The sequence below is a fragment of the Oncorhynchus gorbuscha genome, linkage group LG07, assembly GCF_021184085.1.
Source record: "Oncorhynchus gorbuscha isolate QuinsamMale2020 ecotype Even-year linkage group LG07, OgorEven_v1.0, whole genome shotgun sequence".
In the NCBI taxonomy this organism is placed as follows: Eukaryota; Metazoa; Chordata; class Actinopteri; order Salmoniformes; family Salmonidae; genus Oncorhynchus; species Oncorhynchus gorbuscha.
This window is the reverse complement of record NC_060179.1, coordinates 61,662,190-61,687,196: the sequence shown is the minus strand read 5'-3', so window position 1 is coordinate 61,687,196 and position 25,007 is coordinate 61,662,190. Positions and strand designations below refer to the sequence as shown.

Here is a 25,007-nt window from a genome sequence, read left to right as displayed (position 1 = left end):
TTATAATACATTTGGAAAGTATTACACATTCATTTTTTTAGAACAGTGATGCAAAGTTTGCAACAGAATGATGTCACTAAAACAACACAAAAGTGTCACCCTGTTACCCATCTTGCATCTGCACTGTTCTTCAACTGAACCTAAATATGTTTTTTAACTTGGTAGTGGAAACTGAAAAAATAGTCATCTCTGCATAGAGCTGTATGGTTTCTTTAACTTTTGCAACATTCACATTTTGCCATGTAATTCAGCTCTTGCTGCCTCCTGTAATTCACATTACACTCACAGATGTCACCAAATGATTTCCACAACACTTTCCTGGCTACTGCTCTTGCCTCAACCAAAAAATGTCATTCAGGCATCACAACTTAATATATAATTAATTAAATAATTTTGTGGTAAGATGATCAATTTTATATATATATTTTATATATATATATATATATATATATATATATATATATATATATATATATATATATATATATATATATATATATACAGTTGAAATAGAGTTTACATACACTTAGTTGAAGTTCTAAAAACTGCTTTTTCAACCACTCCACACTTTGTAAACAAACTATAGTTTGGCAAGTTGTTAGGACATCTACTTGAGCATGACACAAGCAATTTTTCCAACAATTGTTTACAGACATATTATTTCTTCCTATCATTCACTCCTATCGTTCCAGGCCAGAAGTTAACATACACTAAAGTTGACTGTGCCTTTTAAAAGCTTGAAAATCTCCAGAAAATTATGTCATGGTTTTAGAAGCTTTCTGATAGGCTAAATTGACATAATTTGAGTCAATTGAGGTGTACTCAGGGATGTATTTCAAGGCCTACCTTTCAAACTCAGTGCCTCTTTGCTAACATCATGGGAAAAACAAAAGAAATCAGCCAAGACCTCGAAAAAAGTAGTCTTTGTCTTATCCCCTGTGGAGCAATTTCCAAATGCCTGAAGGCCCTCACGCTTTCATTGCACACAGAATAGTACGCGAGCATAAACACTCATGGCGACTCAGCCGTCATACCGGCCAGGAGGGAGATCGCTGTGTTCCTAGTAGATGAACGCATTGTGGCGACGGTGCGTCAACCCCGCAGAATGCAATACATAAAGGACCTTTGCAAAGATGCTGCCTGTGGAGGATGCCAGTGCCAAACAGGTATCTATATCCACAGCAAAACGAGTCCTACATTGATAACTTGATAGGCCGCTCAGCGTGGCTGAGTCACTGGGCATCCAAAACCAGCCAGAAACCCAGAGCATTGCGTCTGCAAACCGCAACCTCTGGGTCCTCTGTCTATGAAACAAAATAGAACCGTTTGACCATAATGACCATCATTATGTTTGGAGGAAAAGGGGGAGTCTTGGGTACTCAAGAACACCATCCCAATCGGCGGAGCATGGGGAGGGCGGCATCATGTTGCGGGGATGCATTGCTGCCGCGAGGGACAGCACTTCATTGAAATATATGGCATTATGAGGAGGAAAAATAACGATATAACAAAAGCAACATTCAAGACATCAGTCAGAGTTAAAGCTAAGAAATGTGTCTTCCAAAAATGACCCCAAATATACTCTCCAGTGTTGCGGAAAATGGCTTAAGGACAACAAAGTTGAGTGTACATTATCACATTTCCTGACCTCAATCCTAGAAAATTTGTAGGGCAGAACTAAAACGTAGCGTTATTCCGGTTGTCCCGGAGTCAGGTGACACCAGTTTGTCAGGAATGTGCCAAATCCCAACTTATTGTGGTGCTTTGTGGAAGGAAACGCTTTCGGGCCCCGCTAAACAATTTAAAATGCAATTCTGACACTGCGTATGTAAACTTCGACCCGGGAATGTGAAGGAAACAAATCATTCTCTCTACTAGCCACGGACATTTCACAGTCTTAAAATGAAGTGGTGATCCTAATGACCTAAGACAGGAATGTTTCACCGGGATTAAATGGCCGTGGAATTAGAAATCCCCTCGCGCTTTATATGTATTTGGCTAAGGGTGTATAAATTTCCTACTTCACTTGGTATATATATTCTTTTATTTTATTTGTTATTTACTCAGGTAAGTTGACTGAGAACACGCTCCTTCATTTGCAGCAATAACCGTATAATATATATGTGATGGAAATCGCCAACAAACTATATAGGAAGTTTTAAGATAAATAATCAACTATTTAGTTATATAGATCATTTTTATGAGTAGTAATTCATGTTACTACCGTGTAACCGGCCTCTTAGTGACCGATAGCTTACAAAGCCAGTCTTTGTTTTTGTCTCTTTGTTGCTTTACACATTTTCTGTCATACAGAGTAGCTACGCTTTTTAAAGAGGGCTTTTGGCACTTTCCCTGCAGGTTACTACAATACTTATCGGTGGTTTGAAAGAAACCGATTCTTGTCTGGGGTACTAATAAAGTCCGTGTGTGGGGGTAGTTAGAAAATAGTTCCTTTCAGCTCCCTAAAATACTCATTGCTCTTTATCTGCGCCACCATACAAGAAAACAGACGTGGAGTGGTTTGAGAGCGCGTATACATCCCAGTGCGGCCGCCAGCGCCCACCAAGATCCTACAGCACCACAGAAGGAGGAGAGCCCGCTTAGGCCGGGGTGCCAGCCTTCTTCCATCAGGTATTCCTTGTCAACACATTCAACAATGGAATATCCCAGTTTGCCTGCTGACAGGACGGATTACTTCCATTCCGATATATATCGGACTTTACAATAGTTCAGCAGCTTAGTATGCAGGGCCGCATTGGCGGCCATGAAAGCTCATCTTCACCATCGTTTATACCGTAGCAATCGGTCTTTGAGGGCCTAGCATTTTTTATCGAGCTTATACCGACTCTTTACGGCCTATGAGGACATCGAAATATTAGGGACATTCGTTATATGATTGCATGAGGAGGAGAGACACAGTGCCCAGAAACCGCCGTCTTCGTGGTATCGGAGAAAAACAGACAGCACGGGACGACCAGAACAGAGAGGGCTCACAGTCACAGTACCTATGCTTCACAGCGGTGCAGAGCACGCCTCTCTCTTCCTGGAAGAGGATGAAAAGAACAGCTGCTGGTTGGTTATTCCAGTTGGTGGCGAGCGACTTAGGTTGATCGAGCAGGACATCTGTCGCCTGGCCCACTACTCACCCATAGTCTTGCCGTATCCCCGAAGAACCCTCACACTCCCGGAGCTTGACGCAAAGAGCCAGGGTATTCCACAACTGGATTAATGTGTTATCACAGATAAACAAGTAACGCTCAGCGGGCCCGAAGGCCCCCGCAATAGCAGCAGTAGACTCCATCCTGGGAAATCCATAGGTATATAATTAAATGCTCCGGCACATCCTCAAGAAGGCCTATAACAAGTTGGCCAGTGTAGAGAGAGGAGTGGGGCTCGGCCAGTGGGCTGTACTTTTGGAGAGCCGACGATCTTCAGAGCAGACTCGCGAACCAAGAGTGGCCTATTTCCTCGTAAGAAAAAGTAATCAAAATGAAGGAAACAGCAGAAGCAGCATACTTGGTAGAAAGTGTTTATTGGTACTCCAACATGTATTATTTATTTTTTTCAATTTAAAAGTTTTATTAAATTAGTTTTCTTGTTTTTTCAATCAACCAACAAAACACATCTCCACATTACAGATCTGGGACAATTTTTTAAAAGATGTAGAAATACAAAATAATAATTTATATTTAAAAAACAATCATACAAATTAAAAATTAAATATATATATATGTGTATATGTATATATAATTATCAATATAAAACTTGCGCATAGAGTATTATCATGTTTTATTGCTATTTCCAGGGCTCTTAGCTGGACGACGAGCAAAATATCTGTTTTTAGATTTTACAGCACCTACACAACATGTATCTACCATTTCCTAACACCTCATTCACTTTCTAACTAATTTGAAATATAGTTGAGAGACCAGAGTCTATCAAACTTGTGGAGGTCGCTTTTCAAGAGGGAGAAAGTCACAATCTGTCAATCCACATTTTAAAATGCAGGAGGGTTTATTAGAGAAATTAATAATATTAGAGGCCCTTTAATAAATAATACATTTCTTAGCAAAGTGTAATAGTCATAGCAAATTTTTTCTGTCAGGATCAAGAACGTGTCCCTACTCAAGATGGATACATTTTTGTCATATCAAACTGCACATCTAGTGCTTTTTCTGCAGCAGGATGTGAGTAGATTAAAAGAAAATTCGGCAATTTTATCTAAAATAATATTTTCAGATATTTTTACAGTTAGAGAGATGTCATTTTCATTCTATGGAGTCTCAAAGGAGGTAATAAAATTTGTATTGTGTGGCTTGTACTACCTCACAGGAGTATTATATTTTTGTCGCAGTCCTCTCGCTTCCATAACCATCACTGATAGTCAGAATTGGCAGTCCTTTTTTCTATTATTAGTGAGGACAGAAGGGATTTTAGATATAATATTAGTTTTAATGGATTACTAGGAAGGGTCAACTGAGTTCTTAAACTCCTTCTCAAATGACATGTCTAATTTTGAAGATATATATTTTGAATGGGGATCTACACATTACTATTTCGCAGAGTTTTTGAAAAGTATTTCAGTGTGAGTGGCTTTGAGGAAATAGGTCTGAAAAGCAGTCTTGATTTAGAGATGCCAAGATTAAGTTCGGCATCCTCACTTTTGGCAAGCCTTGCCTACTATATGAAAGGAGAATATTTGGGATGAAATTCCCGGTATTTCTTACAGTCCTCCACGCTAGTGTGTTGCAATCGGCGTTTGGTTATAATTTCTCAATTAAAGTTATTAATGAGACTACGGCGGCAATGAACCACAGATTAGGCTTTCGATTCCGAACTACTGTTGACTCTGTCTGTTTGTGATCCATGTATTACCGTGATAGCAGACGCAACAGCAAAGGTTAAATTTATATAATAAGATCACCCTTAAATTGTTTATATGGAGAACTTGATCCAGGTTTTTTTTTTATTGGCCCCATATAAATTTCCAGATGCTTTTGCTAGTTGTTTTGAAAAAGGAAACTGGGAGACGTAGCATGGGAGCATCTGAAATAAATAGTTCAGTCTAGGAGATACTACCTCGATTTATCATTTTTCCACTAAGCTAATTGAGGGAGATCCAGTTTGAGACGCTCTTGATTCGACATCCAGGAGGAAAGATACTTCTGAAAAAGCACCAGACTCCTGTGCCTTCCATTGGAATATTTCATAGAGCTGGTGAGTTGATTTAACATTTGCATTTAGTCATTTATGAGACGTCTTTTTATCCGGTGTTTTACTTACAAATTGGTGCATTCACCTTTATGATGTATGGTGACAGAGGTGGATTTGTTCAAATGTATCTTATAAATGTGAAACTCTACTCTCGCACGCCTGTGTCTCAAATGGGAGGGAGGATTGTATGTAGAGTAAATATCACGCAAGTTTTACCCAGAAACACTAATACTTGATTGCTTCCTCCTCAAAGTATTGTATTGGTATCTGTGCCCGCTCACTAAAGTTAGACTATCTTTCACAGATGGATATATAGGAGATTTGATCAATTTAATATATTAAATGATATTAACTTTTCGTAAGACTGAGAACAGAAAAGTTCCACCCATCCTTAATGATCCGCTTCTTCTTCAGCTTGATCCAGTGAAGTATACAAGTAGACAGGGGTTCCTGTTTACTTTGATCAATAATAAATAAAAGACGCGGTGAATGCTATCAGAAGAGAGTATAGTCTCTAATAAATCCAGTTTGTCTGCTTTTATTATTTTGGGAAGAAGAGGTTTAGTGTTTGGCCAGCAATTGCACCATTTGTGTAGGTCGAACTAAACAAGCTTACGGGCCGAAAAGTGTCGGGCAGGATATTTGATTTTATTTGATTTATTCTCACCTTTATTTAACCAGGTAGAGAACAAAATTCCATTTATATTCAGTGACCTGACCAAGATAAAGCAAAAGCAGTTTGACAGATACACGACACAGAGTTACACATGGAGTAAAACAACATACTACAGTCAATAATACAGTAAACAAGTCTACATACTCAATGTGAGCAAATGAGGTGAGAAGGTGTAAGGCAAAAGGGCCATGGTGGCAAGTAAAATACAATATGTAGCAAGTAAATCACTGGAAATGTTTTGCAATAGAAGAATGTGCAAAGTGGTGAAATAAAATAAAGGAGTTAAAAATAAATAAAAATAGATGTAGAGGTTCCTTTGTCTTTTGAGCAACACTGTACTGTACTTGAAGGAGGCATTGAGTCTGGGAGAACTCAGCTTCTGCAAAACATCCAGCATTGGCATGAAAATAGGCTAATTTCAGGCTAAAAAGCTTTGCAGAACTCTCTGCACTTAGCTTCAAAAATTAGGTGGGGATGGGAGGTAATTGCCTCCAGGATCTCCTCAGGAGTGAAGGGGGAGCTGAGACCTTCTTGGCCCAGTATCTGATTATTTTAGGTGAAGAGATTCCTCTAGGAAAGAGTGGAGTTCTGCCTCCGTGTGTTTTTCTCAGAGGTATATAGTTTCCAGTAAAATCATGAAAAGTTAAATTGATATTTTTTAGGTCATATGTGACCTCGTCCTCTGCTGTTCGGATAGCCATGATTGTACGCTCTTGACTGCTCCTTTAATTGGTAAGCAAGCACCTACTGGCCTATTGCTATACTCATGGTATTTCTGTTTAGTAAAGAAAACTTATTTTTTCATCTCCCGAGTGTAGTCCAAATTCAGTTTGGCTTTGGCTGCTTTAAGATGACTCCAGGAGGTGCTGTCTGGAGATTGTTTATGTATTCTTTCATAGCATTCCAGCTCCTCTCAAGATCTAGCCTCTGTGCTTCCATTGCTTTTTCTTAGAGGAAGCAATATGCAATTAGGATTACCTTCTTAGTGTGGCTTTTAGCTACTCCCGCCATTGTGGCCGGAGAAACAGGAGAATCTTTGCTGTCTTGTGTGTAGTTGTTTATCCATGTAGTTACCAATGTATGGAACGTTTCATTTGATAATGATGGAGGTGTTGGACAGCTCTTGACTCCTTCGGGATGTTTTGCATTAGTATCCGGGCTGTGAGGGACAAAGGCGCGCGGATCTGAAAAAGGCTATGTGGTCTGGATTGCTTGACGCTGTGGGCTGAATCCCATTTCAAATCCTTTTGGGATAAAAATGTAATCTATGTCGTGGAGGAGAGTTATGAACATTAGAGAGAGCGTACAGTCCATAGATGAAAGCTATTGTCTCTCTCCAGATATCAGTCCCACTTTTTAGTAAGAGACCCGGCATCTTGCAGATCTAGGATTTGTGATGGGGACTTGAGACGACTTTGCCTTGGGCTCAAGTTAATCGCATTGCAATCTCTGGCCACCACGCTCAGCGAAAAGAAATTATCATTGAACAGGGTTATCATTTTTAGTTTAGTATATCTGTGTTAGGGGCAAGATGCTTTAAGATAGTTCGGTTGTCCATACAGACTGTTATCAAAATAATTTCAGGATATCAGGATATGTATTTGTCAATTATGAACGGAACATTCTGCGAGGATAAGTATGGCTGTACTTCCACGGGCCTGACTGAAGGATGAGAAATGCAATCTGCCTACGAGTTTGACATGCTCAGCTTATCACAGCAGGCAAAATCCCGGAAGCGCGGGATGCTCGCTTTTCCTTTGTTAATATATATTTCTTGTTTTTTATTTGTATGGTTTGTAAATTCATGGTATAGCTCCCATGTCACAGATTTAAGTGTGTCGCCATCGATAGTAATCGAACACGTAGTCATCTCGTGTTAAAATATAGTTACAGCCGCGCTCCTATGCGAAAATAAATGGTGTACATAAACATCCTCGCCCGCTTAGTTTCCCCCTAACAGCTATAATTACAGGTCATCGAGTATTCGCCAAATTTCCGCTTTCCTGCTGACTGGTGTAGTGAGCGCCATCGCAATGGTGTTGATACTTCAAAAATAGCGCGGCCGTTCGGTCGCTGGTGGGTGAGCTCTCAGACAAGTGGACAGAGTTTGTTCCAGTAGGGGAGCGGACAGTACACTTCTCTCTTTTCAGAACACAATTACACTCTTTCGCCGTAAATCCTCTGTTTTCCAGATGTGTTTCATTTTCAGCATATGCCAGTCTATCACGCTTTCCATGGATAGGGACATAGCGGTCTCTTGATGCCAGCGTCCCAGATGCTCCCGCACTGAGCCGACAGTTCACCGGCATCTATTCCCACGTTGAGTCCTGTACGTTCAACTTCAGAAAGGATGAAAGGTGGGCCAAACCGGGAATCCTCTGCTCTGTTTTTCCGCTAGTTTACTTCCGCCAGCACACCGAGCGTCCCGGCAATACCGTTACCCAGCGCTTACGACTTTTGGACTTAAGAAGTGTATGTAAGATTAGGAATTGAAACTACTTAGAGGAGCTTTAGTTTTCGGTTATCTCGTTTCAAGGGGTCACGCGATCCCCCTCTATTTTGTTTATAAATTAATGCAAAGAATTCATTCAACAGTGCTCATGCCACGAGATATGCCACCGTACTACCTCTACCGTACCATCACTCAATTAGCTTCTAATGCCAGTCTTCTATTTTTATCGATTTATTCTTTATAATTTTTTACTTTATATTTATTATGACCAATGTTAAGAAAATGCAAAAGTCTGTTAGTAAATATTGTACACATTTCATGTGTTCTTGTTGTTATCATTTTTGCTTAAACCACACCAACAGCTGCAGCAGGTCATTGGAGCGTTCTTGACGTCGGTAGCTCCAGGACAGCGTCGGTGAAAGAGAGCAGACTGGGCGCGCTAGATGATCTACAAGGTTCATGGGAGGAAAAGGCTCGAACATCAACAAGAAGAGAGAGAAAAGATAAATGTGCTGTTCAAAGAAGGTTGCTATCAACAGCCACATTCAGCCACCGCTACAGACAACAAGCCACATCAGCCACCAAAGAAGGATGCGGCACGTGTCGCCATATATCAGCCACAAAGAGGCGTTATATCAAAGAAGTGTTGTTATATACCACATCAGCCACAAGAAGGATGTTGCAGACAACAGCTATAATAGCCAATAAAGATTGCAGCATCGAACAGGCCAATTGATCAGCCACCAAAAGAGTATTGTTATAATAACAAGCCATATCAATACTCAAAGAGCGGGATGCCAAAGACAACAAGCCGATCAGCCACCAAAAGAGTGATGTTAGTAGCATTAAATCAATATATTTCGCATCGTGATGATATACAAGACATTAGCCATCGCTGTTGCATCGTCAGCTATATCACACCAAAGACGAAGCCACCAAAGAAGGGAAACATGCAGGTGATGATCCGTTTTACCTGGCTTAAACAGAGCCTTAATCCAGCAGCAAATTTACAATCATATAAGTATACGCATGAATGACGAGCACTCTGACAGAATTACTTCGGAGCGCAACGCATTACTCACAGCATCCACCGACACTATTAGGCGATACATTGAGACACAGCACGGTGAACACAGACAAAGTGACCGACGCAGATACTCCAACCAGAAGCAATGGGGATTACAGGAAACATTGAACTGAGCTAAAGACTAGAATGCCGATTAGGGGAGATAGGAACCTCTGGAGTAGAGTCCAGGAAGGAATGGATTACAGGAGTCCAGGGAGAGAACTCAAGATGAGCAGGTTTGGGGGCAAAGCTTGCAGGAGCTTCTAAGAATTCAGCAATGGACTACGATGGGATGTTTTAAGTTGACCAGAGCCAGATATCATTATTTTATTTTCATACTAAATACATGGCTCTGAGTGTTATGCAGGTGAATGAGGACCCAAAAGCGACTTAACGGAAACAGAGTCCACATTATTCCAGTTTTAAACAAAGCGATAATCCTGGATATTATCATGTCATGTTTGTCATTTATTATCTTGTCTTGTCCCTGTGCTCCCCATTCTATCTTTTCCCCTCTGCTGGTCTTATTTGGTTCTTTCCCTCCTTCTATCCCTCTCTCTCTCTCCCTCCTCCCGATCCTTTCCCTGATTAGAGTCCCTATTTATTCCTTTGTGTTCCGTTCCTGTCCCGTCGGTTCCTTGTTTAGTATTCACCATGCTGTGTTTCGCCCTGTTGTGTGTTTTTGCTGTGATTGTGTATCGCCCTGTCCTGTCGTGTTTTTTGCCTTCATCAGATGCTGCGTGTGAGCAGGTGTCTCTGTCAACTACGGCCTGCGCCTACCCGAAGCGACCTGCAGTCTGTGGCCGCTTCTCCAGTTATTCCTCTACAGACTAGAGGATTTTGTTATTCCCTGTTTGGACTTAAATAAACTCTGTTTCTGTTAAGTCGCTTTTGGGTCCTCTTTCACCTGCATGACAGAAGGAACCGACCAAGGAATGGACCCAGCGACTTCAGACGCTCGTTACACTGCCGTCGAGATCCAAGGAGCCATGCTCGGCAGACACGAGCAGGAATTGTCTGCTGCTCGCCATGCCGTGGAGAACCTGGCCGCTCAGGTTTCCGACCTCTCTGGACAGTTCCAGAGTCTACGTCTCGTGCCACCTGTTACTTCCTGGCCTGCCGAGCCTCCAGAACCTAGGGTTAATAACCCACCTTGCTACTCCGGGCAGCCCACTGAGTGCCGCTCCTTTCTCACGCAGTGTGAGATTGTGTTCTCTCTCCAACCCAACACATACTCTAGAGAGAGAGCTCGGGTTGCTTACGTCATTTCACTCCTTACTGGCCGGGCTCGAGAATGGGGCACAGCTATCTGGGAGGCAAGGGCTGATTGCTCTAACAAGTTCCAGAACTTTAAAGAGGAGATGATTCGGGTTTTTGACCGTTCAGTTTTTGGTGGGGAGGCTTCTAGGGCCCTGGCTTCCTTATGCCAAGGTGAACGGTCCATAACGGATTATTCTATTGAGTTTCGCACTCTTGCTGCCTCTAGTGAGTGGAACGAGCCGGCGCTGCTCGCTCGTTTTCTGGAGGGACTCCACGCAGTGGTTAAGGATGAGATTCTCTCCCGGGAGGTTCCTTCAGATGTGGACTCTTTGATTGCTCTCGCCATCCGCATAGAACGACGGGTAGATCTTCGTCACCGGGCTCGTGGAAGAGAGCTCGCATCAACGGTGTTTCCCTGCTCCGCATCGCAACCATCTCCCTCCTCTGGCTTTGAGACTGAGCCCATGCAGCTGGGAGGGATTCGCATCTCGACTAAGGAGAGGGAACGGAGGATCACCAACCGCCTGTGCCTCTATTGCGGAGTTGCTGGACATTTTGTTAATTCATGTCCAGTAAAGGCCAGAGCTCATCAGTAAGCGGAGGGCTACTGGTGAGCGCAACTACTCAAGGTCTCTCCATCAAGATCCTGTACTTTTTGTCGGTCCATCTACGCTGGACCGGTTCGGGTGCTACATGCAGTGCCTTGATTGACTCTGGGGCTGAGGGTTGTTTCATGGACGAAGCATGGGTTCGAAACATGACATTCCTTTCAGAGAGTTAGACAAGCCTACGCCCATGTTTGCCTTAGATGGTAGTCATCTTCCCAGTATCAGATTTGAGACACTACCTTTAACCCTCACAGTATCTGGTAACCACAGTGAGACTATTTCTTTTTGATTTTCCGTTCACCGTTTACACCTGTTGTTTTGGGTCATCCCTGGCTAGTATGTCATAATCCTTCTATTAATTGGTCTAGTAATTCTATCCTATCCTGGAACGTTTCTTGTCATGTGAAGTGTTTAATGTCTGCCATCCCTCCCCATTTCTTCTGTCCCTACTTCTCAGGAGGAACCTGGCGATTTGACAGGAGTGCCGGAGGAATATCATGATCTGCGCACGGTCTTCAGTCGGTCCCGAGCCAACTCCCTTCCTCCTCACCGGTCGTATGATTGTAGTATTGATCTCCTTCCGGGGACCACTCCTCCTCGGGGTAGACTATACTCTCTGTCGGCTCCCGAACGTAAGGCTCTCGAGGATTATTTGTCTGTGTCTCTTGACGCCGGTACCATAGTGCCTTCTTCTTCTCCGGCCGGGGCGGGGTTCTTTTGTTAAGAAGAAGGACGGTACTCTGCGCCCCTGCGTGGATTATCGAGGGCTGAATGACATAACGGTTAAGAATCGTTATCCGCTCCCCTTATGTCATCAGCCTTCGAGATTCTGCAGGGAGCCAGGTGCTTTACTAAGTTGGACCTTCGTAACGCTTACCATCTCGTGCGCATCAGAGAGGGGGACGAGTGGAAAACGGCGTTTAACACTCCGTTAGGGCATTTTGAGTACCGGGTTCTGCCGTTCGGTCTCGCCAATGCGCCAGCTGTTTTTCAGGCATTAGTTAATGATGTTCTGAGAGACATGCTGAACATTTTTGTTTTTGTCTATCTTGACGATATCCTGATTTTTTCTCCGTCACTCGAGATTCATGTTCAGCACGCTTAGAGAATTGTCTCTACGTAAAGGCTGAGAAGTGCTCTTTTTCATGTCTCCTCCGTTACTTTTCTCGGTTCCGTTATTTCGCTGAAGGCATTCAGATGGATTCCGCTAAGGTCCAAGCTGTCAGTGATTGGCCCGTTCAAGGTCACGTGTCGAGTTGCAGCGCTTTTAGGTTTCGCTAATTTCTATCGGCGTTTCATTCGTAATTTCGGTCGTTGCTGCCCCTCACAGCTCTTACTTCTGTCAAGACGTGTTTTAAGTGGTCCGGTTCCGCCAGGGAGCTTTTGATCTTCTAAAGAACGGAGTTCCTTTTGTCGTTTGGACAGACCATAAGAACCTTGAGTACATCCGTTCTGCCAAATGACTTAATGCCCGGGTCAAGCCAGTTGGGCGTTGTTTTTCGAACACGTCCGGTTCACCAAGCCTGATGCCTTATCCTGCCCGTTTAGTTCTTCTGTGGCTTCTACTGATCCTGAGGGGGATTCTTCCTTATGGGCGCACATTGTCGGGTTGACAGTCTGGGGCTGGGAAAGACAGGTTAAGAAGCACTCACGCACACTGCGTCGCCGCGCTTGTCCTAGTAACCTCCTGCCCGTTTCCACTCGTCTGCTTCAGTAGCCCACTCATGCCAAGTTAGCTGGGAGTCCCGGTGTTCGAGGCACTTCTGCGTCTATCCCCCAGCGCTGGTGGCCGACCCAGAGCGTGACACGCGCCGTTTCGTGGCTGCGCGTTGGGAAGACTGCGCGCAGAAGGAGGCTGGTAATTTTTTTTCTGCTTCTGAAACTGGTCTGCTGGGTCTCGGTCTGTTCCCTGCCATCGCGAATCTCTCCTGTTCTTGTCCCAGGGGAGCTGTGTCTGCCCAAGACGAGGGTTTCTGGAAAGAAAGGCTATTTTTTTAGAGTAGTACCCTGATTGGCCCTTATGTTTTTCGTTAAGTCACAGGGATGAAAGAAGAGATGACGGAAATGAATCAAACGTTTGACAGAACTCCTCCAAAACTGTGACGTGAATTATGGGACTCTGAGGAGGAACACTGGCGGCAACGGAGGCCATGAAAACTGTCCAGCATTCTCAGAAAGATTTGTGCCGTCTCCTCAGGACCGTAAGGAAAAACGAGGGGAAAAAGGGAAACTAGGTACTATCGAAAAAAAATGAGAACTAGGGACAGACTGAGACACAGCAAGGGCAGGGACAAGAACAGGAGAGATGCGATGGCAGGGAACAGACTGAGACCCAGCAAGACCAGGAGCAGAAGCAGAAAAAAAAAAATTACCAGACTTCTTCTGCGCGCAGTCTGAACACGCAGCCACGAAACGGCGCGTGTCACGCTCCTGAGTCGGCCACCAAAAGCGCTGGCGAATAGACGCAAGAGTGCCTCGAACACCGGGATGACCAGCTAACTTGGCAGAATGAGCCCACTGAAGAACAGCCAGACGAGTGGAAACAGGAACGAAAAGGAGGTTACTAGGACAAGCGCGCGGCGACGCAGTGTGCGTGAGTGCTTGCTTAACCTGTCTTTCAATTCCCCAGACTGTCAACCCGACAACACGCCCATAAGGAAGAATCCCCTCGGGATCAGTAGAAGCCACAGAAGAACTAAACAGACGGGATAAGGCATCAGGCTTGGTGTTCTTGCTACCCGGACGGTAAGAAATCACAAACTCGAAACGAGCGAAAAACAACGCCCAACGAGCTTGACGGGCATTAAGTCGTTTGGCAGAACGGATGTACTCAAGGTTCTTATGGTCTGTCCAAACGACAAAGGAACGGTCGCCCCCTCCAACCACTGTCGCCATTCGCCTAGGGCTAAGCGGATGGCGAGCAGTTCACGGTTACCCACATCATAGTTGCGCTCAGATGGCGACAGGCGATGAGAAAAATAAGCGCACGGATGAACCTTATCGTCAGACTGGAAGCGCTGGGATAGAATGGCTCCCACGCCTACCTCTGAAGCGTCAACCTCGACAATGAATTGTCTAGTGACGTCAGGAGTAACGAGGATAGGAGCGGACGTAAAACGTTCTTTTAGAAGATCAAAAGCTCCCTGGGCGGAACCGGACCACTTAAAACACGTCTTGACAGAAGTAAGAGCTGTGAGAGGGGCAGCAACTTGACCGAAATTACGAATGAAACGCCGATAGAAATTAGCGAAACCTAAAAAAGCGCTGCAACTCGACACGTGACCTTGGAACGGGCCAATCACTGACAGCTTGGACCTTAGCGGAATCCATCTGAATGCCTTCAGCGGAAATAACGGAACCGAGAAAAGTAACGGAGGAGACATGAAAAGAGCACTTCTCAGCCTTTACGTAGAGACAATTCTCTAAAAGGCGCTGTAGAACACGTCGAACGTGCTGAACATGAATCTCGAGTGACGGAGAAAAAATCAGGATATCGTCAAGATAGACAAAAACAAAAATGTTCAGCATGTCTCTCAGAACATCATTAACTAATGCCTGAAAAACAGCTGGCGCATTGGCGAGACCGAACGGCAGAACCCGGTACTCAAAATGCCCTAACGGAGTGTTAAACGCCGTTTTCCACTCGTCCCCCTCTCTGATGCGCACGAGATGGTAAGCGTTACGAAGGTCCAACTTAGTAAAGCACCTGGCTCCCTGCAGAATCTCGAAGGCTGATGACATAAGGGGAAGCGGATAACGATTCTTAACCGTTATGTCATTCAGCCCTCGATAATCCACGCAGGGGCGCAGAGTACCGTCCTTCTTCTTAACAAAAAGAACCCCGCCCCGGCCGGAGAAGAAGAAGGCACTATGGTACCGGCGTCAAGAGACACAGACAAATAATCCTCGAGAGCCTTACGTTCGGGAGCCGACAGAGAGTATAGTCTACCTCGAGGAGGCGTGGTCCCTGGAAGGAGATCAATACTACAATCATACGACCGGTGAGGAGGAAGGGAGTTGGCTCGGGACCGACTGAAGACCGTGCGCAGATCATGATATTCCTCCGGCACTCCTGTCAAATCGCCAGGTTCCTCCTGAGAAGTAGGGAGAGAAGAAACGGGAGGGATGGCAGACATTAAACACTTCACATGACAAGAAACGTTCCAGGATAGGATAGAATTACTAGACCAATTAATAGAAGGATTATGACATACTAGCCAGGGATGACCCAAAACAACAGGTGTAAACGGTGAACGGAAAATCAAAAAGAAATAGTCTCACTGTGGTTACCAGATACTGTGAGAGTTAAAGGTAGTGTCTCAAATTTGATACTGGGAAGATGACTACCATCTAAGGCAAACATGGGCGTAGGCTTGTCTAACGGTCTGAAAGGAATGTTATGTTTCCGAACCCATGCTTCGTCCATGAAACAACCCTCAGCCCCAGAGTCAATCAAGGCACTGCATGTAGCACCGAACCGGTCCAGCGTAGATGGACCGACATAGTAGTACAAGATCTAGATGAAGGGACCTGAGTAGTAGCGCTCACCAGTAGCCCTCCGCTTACTGATGGGCTCTGGCCTCTTACTGGACATGAATTAACAAAATGTCCAGCAACTCCGCAATAGAGGCACAGGCGGTTGGTGATCCTCCGTTCCCTCTCCTTAGTCGAGATGCGAATCCCTCCCAGCTGCATGGGCTCAGTCTCAAAGCCAGAGGAGGGAGATGGTTGCGATGCGGAGCAGGGAAACACCGTTGATGCGAGCTCTCTTCCACGAGCCCGGTGACGAAGATCTACCCGTCGTTCTATGCGGATGGCGAGAGCAATCAAAGAGTCCACATCTGAAGGAACCTCCCGGGAGAGAATCTCATCCTTAACCACTGCGTGGAGTCCCTCCAGAAAACGAGCGAGCAGCGCCGGCTCGTTCCACTCACTAGAGGCAGCAAGAGTGCGAAACTCAATGGAATAATCCGTTATGGACCGTTCACCTTGGCATAAGGAAGCCAGGGCCCTAGAAGCCTCCCCACCAAAAACTGAACGGTCAAAAACCCGAATCATCTCCTCTTTAAAGTTCTGGAATTTGTTAGAGCAATCAGCCCTTGCCTCCCAGATAGCTGTGCCCCATTCTCGAGCCCGGCCAGTAAGGAGTGAAATGACGTAAGCAACCCGAGCTCTCTCTCTAGAGTATGTGTTGGGTTGGAGAGAGAACACAATCTCACACTGCGTGAGAAAGGAGCGGCACTCAGTGGGCTGCCCGGAGTAGCAAGGTGGGTTATTAACCCTAGGTTCTGGAGGCTCGGCAGGCCAGGAAGTAACAGGTGGCACGAGACGTAGACTCTGGAACTGTCCAGAGAGGTCGGAAACCTGAGCAGCCAGGTTTTCCACGGCCTGGCGAGCAGCAGACAATTCCTGCTCGTGTCTGCCGAGCATGGCTCCTTGGATCTTGACGGCAGTGTAAACAGCGTCTGAAGTCGCTGGGTCCATTCCTTGGTCGGTTCCTTCTGTCATGCAGGTGAAAGAGGACCCAAACGCGACTTAACAGAAACAGAGTTTATTAATGTTCAAAACGGAATAACTGAAATCCTCTAGATTTGTAGAGGGAAAACAACTGGAGAAGCGGCCACAGACTGCAGGTCGCCGGGTAGGCGCAGGCCGTAGTCGACTGAGACACCTGCTCACACGCAGCGTCTGATGAAGGCACAAAACACGACAGGACAGGGTGATACACAATCACGGCAAAAAACACGACAGGACAGGGCGAAACGCAATCACAGCATGGTGAATACAAAACAAGGAACCGACGGCACAGGAACGGAACACAAAGGAATAAATAGGGACTCTAATCAGGGGAAAGGATCGGGAACAGGTGTGGGAAGACTAAATGATGATTAGGGGAATAGGAACAGCTGGGAGCAGGAACGGAACGATAGAGAGAAGAGAGAGCGAGAGAGTGAGAGAGGGAGGGGGAGAGAGAGGGCTAGAAGGAGGGAAAGAACCAAATAAGACCAGCAGAGGGAAACGAATAGAATGGGAAGCACAGGGACAAGACAAGATAATAAATGACAAACATGACATGATGTGGCTTGTTGTGCTGCAACAACCTTCTTTGGTGGCTGATGTGGCTTGTTGTGCTGCAACAACCTTCTTTGGTGGCTGATGTGGCTTGTTGTGCTGCAACAACCTTCTTTGGTGGCTGATGTGGCTTGTTGTGCTGCAACAACCTTCTTTGGTGGCTGATATGGCTTGTTGTGCTGCAACATCCTTCTTTGGTGGCTGATGTGGCTTGTTGTGTCATGTTTTGTCTTAGATTGTCTTGTCATTTTGCTTTTCCCTCTGTTCATTTTCCCCCTGCTGGTCTTTTTAGGTTCGTTCCCCTTTTTCTCTCTCCCTTCCTCTCTCTCTTCTCTCTATCGTTCCGTTCCTGCTCCCAGCTGTTCCTATTCCCCTAATCAATCATTTAGTCTTCCCACACCTGTTCACTATCTTTTTCCCTGATTAGAGTCCCTATTTCTCCCCTTGTTTTCCGTTTCTGCCCTGTCGGATCCTTGTCTATTGTTCACCGTGCTGTGTCTGTGTATCGCCCTGTCGTGTCGTGTTTCCCTCAGATGCTGCGTGGTGAGCAGGTGTCTGAGTCTGCTACGTTCAAGTGCCTTCCCGAGGCAACCTGCAGTTCTTGATCGAGTCTCCAGTCTGTTCTCGTCATTACGAGTGGAATTATGCCTTATGATTGTAAATTTACTTTACTGGATTAAAGACTCTGTTTTCGCCAAGTCGCTTTTGGGTCCTCATTCACCTGCATAACATGTTGTGCTGCAACATCCTTCTTTGGTGGCTGATGTGGCTTGTTGTGCTGCAACAACCTTCTTTGGTGGCTGATATGGCTTGTTGTGCTGCAACAACCTTCTTTGGTGGCTGATGTGGCTTGTTGTGCTGCAACATCCTTCTTTGGTGGCTGATATGGCTTGTTGTGCTGCAACATCCTTCTTTGGTGGCTGATGTGGCTTGTTGTGCTGCAACATCCTTCTTTGGTGGCTGATATGGCTTGTTGTGCTGCAACAACCTTCTTTGGTGGCTGATGTGGCTTGTTGTGCTGCAACATCCTTCTTTGGTGGCTGATATGGCTTGTTGTGCTGCAACATCCTTCTTTGGTGGCTGATGTGGCTTGTTGTGCTGCAACAACCTTCTTTGGTGGCTGATGTGGCTTGTTGTGCTGCAACAACCTTCTTTGGTGGCTGATGTGGCTTGTTGTGCTGCAACATCCTTCTTTGGTGGCTGATGTGGCTTGTTGTGCTGCAACAACCTTCTTTGGTGGCTGATGTGGCTTGTTGTGCTGCAACAACCTTCTTTGAGACAACTTTTATTTGAAGAACCTGCACCATTTTCTTTCTCTCTCTCTTCTTGTTGATGTTTCTGTCGAGCCTTTTCCTCCAGCAACCTTTTGTAAGGTGAGGCTGTCAGTATAGCCGCAGACTCTGCCTTCCTCTTCCTCGGCCTTGACTCCTGGAGCCTCGACGTCAGGGACAGCTCCAATAGACCTGCTGCAGCTGTTGGTTGTTGGTTTAAGCAAAAACAAACAAACAACAAGAACACATGAGTATTGGTACAATAAACACTTCTAACAGACTTTTTCATTTTCTTACCAACATTTGGACACGGGTAGGCTGCAGGGTGGAGGTTGTGGCGGAGATAGATGTGGTCGAGGTAGAGGTTTTGGCATTAGAGCTAGTGGCGGTGGAGGTAGAGCTAGTGATGGTGCCGGTAGAGGTGGCGGCGGTAGAGCTGGTGGCCGTATCGGTAGAGGTGGCAGCGGTGGCAGTAGAGCACTGTTGAATGAATTCTTTGCATTGAACATAAACAACAGGGGGATCACGTGACCCTTGAACGAGATGGCCATGAACTAAGAGCTCCTCACAAGTAGTTTCCAATTCCTAATCTTACCTCCACTTCAAGTTTAAACTCCTTTAGCTTTAGTCAAAAAGTCATGGCGACATTACAGGTAACATTTGTACCCGGACTCGGGCATTAGCAACGGAAAAGGCCTCCAAGAAGCAGCTAGCTTCAGAAAAAGCAAAGAGCAAGAGACCCCCCCCCCCCCCCGAGGCCCAACGAATGCCAACCCCACACTCTAAGACATCCTTTCTGAGTTGAGATCCCACCGTACAGAACTCAACATTAAATTAGATGCCATTAACTGTCAGCTCAGTGCGATAGAGGGCAAGGTGACAATCCTGGAAAATGCTTTGCCTGACATCAAGAACCATAAACGCAGGGCGCCTGGACGAGGCAGAGGGGCGAATCCTATCCATGGAAAACTTATTGACAGATGCCATGGAAACAATAGCATATGCTAAAAAGAAAATAGAGCATCTGGAAGAGAAAACAGAGGACCTGGAAAACAGGGGGCGAAGGAATAATTGTGTTCTATTAAATCTGGGCGAAAAAGAAGAGGGAAACATGCCACTGATCCGCTACCTGCAAGACAAACTTCCTGAGTGGCTCCACCTGTCCACCGACAGGCCCATAGAACTCGAGAGAGCTCACCGAGCACTGAGGCCCCCACCAGCAGCCAGACAACCACCGCGCCCAATCACCATCCGTTTCCTGAGATTCACCGACAAGGAACGAGTCCTACAGGCGGCGACAATCAACACCATTGCAGTGGGAAATGCCAAACTCACTTTACACCAGGACCTGTCAGCTGGAATACGCAGAAAGCGCAGAGAGTTTGACGAGGTGAAGAAATACTCCATTGACCGAGACATCTTTATATGTCATTATAGCTATATTAGAGGGGGGTTCGGAACACAGAATTGAGACTAAGCGGGGGAGGTGTTCAGAGATTGTTATTTTATGTACACCATTTATTTTCCTTTTATGAGAACGCAGCTGTAACTATAATCCACCTTTACCCAGAGATGACTTGCACTAAAGTTTGATTACTGTCCGATGACGATGACTAGCACCTTAAATCTATTGACATGGAACTGCCATGGTCTAGGCCATGCAATAAAACAGAAAAAGATACTATGTGCTCTAAAAAAGGAAAAAGCAGACATCACGCTATTACAAGAGACACACCTCTGTGATGCTGAACATGTCAAACTCCGTAGAGCTTGGATGGGACAGGTGTATTTCTCATCCTTCAAATCAAACCGTAGAGGTACAGCCATACTTATCCATACGAATGTTCCATTCATAATTGACAAATACATATCTGATCCGGAGGGGAGATTTATTTTGATAACTGGGTCACTGTATGGACAACCAATTACTATCTTAAACATATTTGCCCCTAACACAGATACTCCTGCCTTCATGTCAAAAATGATAACCCTGTTCAATGATAATTTTGTTTCCTTTGGCGTGGTGGCCAGAGATTTTAATTGTACGCTTAACCCAACCCTAGACAAGTCATCTCAAGTCCCCATCACAAATCCTAGATCTGCAAAGATGTTGAACTCTCTTACTAAAGAGATGGGACTGATAGATATCTGGAGAGAGACTAATAGCTCATCTATGGACTATACATACTACTCTAATGTTCATAACTGCTACTCCCGTATAGATTACATTTTTATCCCAAAGAGTTTCGTAAATTCAGCCACGTGTACAATCAGACCCATAGCACTTTCAGATCACGCCTTTGTCCACCTCCGCTTGGACCTCTGCAAAAACATCCCGAGGTCAAAGAGCTGGCATTTCAACACCTCCATGTTATCAAATGAAGCGTTCCATACATTGGTAACTACATGGACAGACAACTACACACAAGACAACAAAGATTCTCCTGTTTCTCCGGCCACAATGTGGGATGCTGCCAAAGCCACACTAAGAGGTAATCTAATTGCATTTGCTTCCTCTAAGAAAAAATCAATGGAAGGACACAGGCTAGATCTTGAGAGGGAGCTAGAAAGCTGTGAAAGAGTACATAAACAATCCCCAGATAGCACCTCCTGGAGTCAACTTAAAGCAGCCAAAGTCAAACTGAATTTGGACTATACTCGGGAGATTTTAAAAAAGAAGTCTTCTTTACTAAACAGAAATACCATGAGTATAGCAATAGGCCCAGTAGATTGCTTGCTTACCAATTTAAAAAAGAGCAGTCAAAGTGTACAATCATGGCTATCCGAACAGCAGAGGACGAGGTCACATATGACCCAAAAAATATCAATTTAACTTTTCATGATTTTTACTGCAAACTATATACCTCTGAGAGAAAACACACGGAGACAGAACTCCACTCCTTCCTAGAGGGAATCTCGCTACCTAAAATATCAGATACTGACCAAGAAGATCTCAACTCCCCCTTCACTCCTGAGGAGATCCTGGAGGCAATTACCTCCATCCCACCTAACAAGTCCCCAGGCCCAGATGGATTCCCCAGAGAGTTCTACAAAGCTTTTTGGCCCCAACTTAGCCCTATTTTCATGCCAATGCTGGATGATTTTTGCAAAAACTGAGTTCTCCCAGACTCAATGCACACAGCTCGCATTACAGTGTTGCTCAAAAAAGACAAGGAACCTCTATCTATTTTATTTATTTTGCTCCTTTGCAGCCCATTATTTTTATTTCTACTTTGCACATTCTTCTATTGCAAAACTACCATTCCAGTGATTTACTTGCTATATTGTATTTACTTTGCCACCATGGCCTTTTTTGCCTTTACCTCCCTTCTCACCTCATTTGCTCACATTGTATATAGACTTGTTTATACTGTATTATTGACTGTATGTTTGTTTTACTCCATGTGTAACTCTGTGTCATTGTATCTGTCAAACTGCTTTGCTTTATCTTGGTCAGGTCGCAATTGTAAATGAGAACTTGTTCTCAACTTGCCTACCTGGTTAAATAAAGGTGAAATAAATAAATCAAATAAAATCAAATATCCTGCTCGTACTTTCGGCCCATAAGCTTGTTGGATTACGACTACAAAATAATTACCAAATTGCTCGCCAAAACACTAAACACTCTTCTTCCCAAAATAATAAAAGCAGACCAAACTGGATTTATTAGAGACATATACTCTTCTGATAACATTCACCGTCTTTTTGATATTATTGATCAAGTAAACGCACAGAAGACCCCTGTCCTGCTGGCTTCACTGGATGCTGAGAAGGCGTTCGACAGGATGGAGTGGAGCTTTCTGTTCTCAGTCTTCGAAAAGTTCAATATGGGCCTAAACTATATTAAATTGATCAAATCACTATACTCTCATCCAAATGCCATGGTGACTACAAACAGACTGAATCCTGACAGATTCGCTTTGGGACGGGGCACAAGACAAGGGTGCTCGCTGTCCCCCCTGCTCTACTTTTTGGGGACGGAGCCGCTGGCAGAGCTGATAAGGAGCAATCCAAGTATTATGGGTGTTTCTGTAGGTGGCCTGCAGCACAAGATTTCGCTTTACGCGGATGATGTCTTGCTCTACATATCCAACCCTGAGAAATCCCTCCCTCCCATTTGAGACACAATTGCTCAGTATGGCAAGTTTTCAGGTTATAAGATACATTTGAACAAATCCACTATCTGTCCTCTCAATCATAAGGTGAATGCACCAATTTGTAAGTCGCTCTGGATAAGAGCGTCTGCTAAATGACTTAAATGTAAATGTTAAATGTCAATCTTACACTCACCAGCTCTATGAAGATATTCCAATGGAAGACACAGGTCTGAATAGCTTTTTCAAGGAAAACTATCTTTCCCTCCTGGATCGAATCAAGAACGATCTCCAAACCTGGATCTCCCTCCCAATTAGCTTAGTAGGAAGAATTAATGTCATCCGAATGAACATCCTCCCTAGACTGAACTATTTATTTCAGATGCTCCCATGCTATCTCCCAGTTTCCTTTTTCAAAACAACTAACCAAAGCATCACCAAATTTATATGGGGCAATAAAAAAACCTAGGATCAAGTTCTCCACTCTATCGAAACCTGAATCTAAGGGTGGTCTTGCCCTTCCCTCCCTTCAATTGTACTACTGGTCTGCCCAAATCCGCAACATGCTAACATGGATCACAAACAGACAAGAGTCAACAATGGATTCAGATCGAAGCCTAATCCTGTGGTTCATTGCCACTAAGCTCAATTATATTCATTAATAACTTTAGTGAAGTGGGCAACATAGCCAAAACCTTTGTGATTTACAGCACCCTACTAGCGTGGAGGGACTGTAAGAAATACCAGGGAATTTCATCCCAAATATGTTCTCACTCGCCCATAGTAGGCAAGACTTGCCAAAAGTCCTGAAGGATGCCAGCTTTAATCTTTGGCATACTCTAGGAATCAAGACCTTTTCAGACCTATTTCCTCAGAAAACCACTACACTGAAATACTTTCAAGAGCTCTGCAGTGAATTCAATGTGCCAAGATCCCATTTAAAAAAATATATATCTTCAAATTAGACATGTCATTTCTTAATTTATTTCCAAGAGGAGGTTTAGAACTCAGTTGAATGAAGTTGAAACCCTTCTTGCTACAGCACAATCCATTAAAGGCTAAATATATTGTATCTATAGACTCCTTTCTGAGAAAGGAGGCTCCTCCTTTACTCCTTTGAAAATAATCTGGGAAAAGGACCTTGGTCTGACTATCAGTGATGAGTTATGGGCGGAGGTTTGCGACAGGGTATACTGCTCCTCTACTAATGTAAAAATGAAAGAATCGAATTACACATTTTTGTACAAATTTTATTACACTCCTTTGAGACTCCATAGAATGAAAACGGACATCTCTCCTAACTGTAAAATATGAACCTCTGAAAGTGAAACCTATATGCATGTATTTTGGAACTGTAGAAAGATTGCCAGATTTTGGCAATCTATACATCCTGCTGCACAGAAAATACTAGATGTACAGTTTGATATGACCCCGTGTATCCATCTTCTTAATGCCCAGCAGGACTTTGTTCTTGATCCTGACAGAGAAAATTTGCTTATGACTATTACATACTTTGCTAAGAAATGTATTATTCTATTAAGGGCCTCTAATACCCCTATTGTGGGCCTCTAATAAACCCTCCTACATTTAAAATGTGGATTGACCAGATTGTTGACTTTCTCCCTCTTGAAAAGCTCACTTATGACCTCCACAAGTTTGATAGACTCTGGTCTCCACTACTCAACTATATTTCAAATTGGACAGAGTGAATGGGGTGATTAGGGAAATGAGCAGATACATGTTGTGTAAGGTGCTGTAAAATCTAAAAACGAATTATTTGCTCGTCGTCTCAGCTAAGGCTGGAAATAGCTAATAAGAACCTTGATAATGCTGCTGCAAGTTTTATATTGTTTTTTAAAATAATTATATATACATATATACACATATATATATATTTAATTTTTAATTTGTATGATTGTTTTTTTTAAATATAAATTATTATTTTGTATTTCTATCTTTTAAAAGTCTGTCAGATCTGTGAATGTGGAATGTGTTTTGTTGGTTGATTGAAAAACAAGAAAACTTAATTTAATAAAACTTTAAATTGAAAAAAATACAAATAATACATCGGTGTTAGTACAATAAACACTTTCTACCAAGTACATGCTGCTTCTGCAACGTTTCCTTCATTTTGATTACTTTTTCTTACCGGAAATGGGCCACTCTTCGGACACGAAGTCTGCTTCTGTGAAGATGTCCTTCTCCAAAGGCTACAGCCCACTGGCCCGGAAGCCCCCCACTCCTCTCTCTACACTGGCCAACTTGTTATAGGCCTTTGCGAAGTGGCCAGACAT

The 25,007-nt window shown here is 44.1% G+C and overlaps 1 pseudogene; it reads right to left on the bottom strand.

Moving 5' to 3' along the window:
• The window catches only part of LOC124039025, a 76,011-nt pseudogene that overhangs the window by 39,277 nt on the left and 11,727 nt on the right, over positions 1–25,007 (bottom strand).